Source organism: Chionomys nivalis, chromosome 24, assembly GCF_950005125.1.
Source record: "Chionomys nivalis chromosome 24, mChiNiv1.1, whole genome shotgun sequence".
NCBI lineage: Eukaryota > Metazoa > Chordata > Mammalia > Rodentia > Cricetidae > Chionomys > Chionomys nivalis.
In genome coordinates this window covers 3,002,029-3,003,736 of record NC_080109.1, presented here as the reverse complement: position 1 = coordinate 3,003,736, position 1,708 = coordinate 3,002,029, and positions in this window count along the sequence as shown.

Here is a 1,708-nt window from a genome sequence, read left to right as displayed (position 1 = left end):
AATGCACTCTGGGTATGTTGGTACCCAGGATGCTCAGCACCTCTGAGCATTGTCTCTACAGGAAAAGGCATCTCAGGGACTGGTCAATTCAGAAGCAATGAAGACCCCAGGTCTGAAAAACTATCTAGTACAGTACCTGCAGTGGCTGTCCCATGCACACTCGATGGCAGGCTCTCTCCTCTCTGACAGCATCCTCTTCCTTTCCCTGGTAGTCCTACAGTGTCAGACAGATGCCCACCAGGGGTCTGTCAGGCGATATCTGTGTGATCTGTGGGCAGACCTTTGTGGCACCTGGTGAAGAAGGGCTCATTGAAAACACCTACAAGTTGTCATGTACCCACATAGATCCTTCCCTCAGAACCCTTTCTTGGCTTTCCTGAAGCTTTTGACTTCCCATCTTCCCCTTCTGCCCCCATCTCCATGGAGCCCCAGACCTTTGTCCTCTGACCGTCTCTACTTGAGACTTTCTGATGGACCCTGCTGAATATACAGTGCTGATTAAGATGAGCCTCATCCTTTATTTCCTTTAAAGAAGACTTTTCATCCCACAAGGGCAGGAAGGCTGCTGCATGTGAGCAGGGTGCAGCCTGGGGAAGCCGGCGGTAGCCGTGAGCGTATGGACAAAAAGGAGCAGAGAGAAAAGGGGGCTGAGAGTGAGAAAAAGAATCCAGTAGAGTGTTGGGGTGTCACTCGGTGCCCAAGCATGTGTTTAATGTGCAGGAGGCCTTGGGTTCATGCCAGCAACACAAACCCTGCAGAGTGTATCCCATGCAGGGGAGAATGCAGGGCTGCTGATATAGATCAGTGGTTCTCTGCAACCTTCCCAATGCTGCATCCTTCCCAATGCTGCGACCTTCCCAATGCTGCGACCTTTCCAATGCTGACAGCTGTGACCTTCCCAATGCTGCGACCTTTCCAACGCTGCGACCCTTTGCTATAGCTCCTCGTGTTGTGCTGACCCCCAACTATAAAATGGCTTTTATTGCTATTTCATAACTGTCCTTTGTCAAGTGTTGTGAATCAAATATCTGTGTTTTCTATGGCCTCAGGCGACCCCTGTGGAAGGATCATTTGGCCCCAAAGGGTCACAACCCATAGGTTGAGAAACACTGGTAGAGACCCCGGTGTCTAAATCTTAGTAGAACAACACATGCAAAGTCCACACTGATTGGAAATAGTCTTAGGAACCCACTTGCAGCAACAGAGTGGGGGAGAGAATAACCAAACATCTGGTAAAATTTCTAGGATGGGGTATTTAAAAAGGGTGACACCATAAGGCAGCCCCACACTTTAGGGCACAGAAGGAGGGACTGGCATTTGGCATTTTGTTTTGGGACCACCTAGCACTGTTGCCCATGAGGTCCTGCTCCAACAGCTCTCTACTGGCTGGAGGACCTGGAACGGTAGGAATCTCTATTTGTTACCTTCGCATAACTAGGACCACGTGGCTCCTTAGCAACAGCTCTGGGAAAGAAAGACTGGTTCCGGCTCACAGTTTCGGAGGTTTCCATTCGTGGTGGCAGGGCAGGCATTGTGACTGGAGCATGGGGTGAGTGCTGCTCATACCATGGCTGACCACAATACTAAGTGCAAGGCTGGAACCAAAGGCTGACTATAACTTCAGTGGTTCACCGCCACATTCTTCCACCCTCTAGGCCTCACCTCTTCAAGACTCTACAGCCTTAGTATTTGGCGCCACCACCTTGGA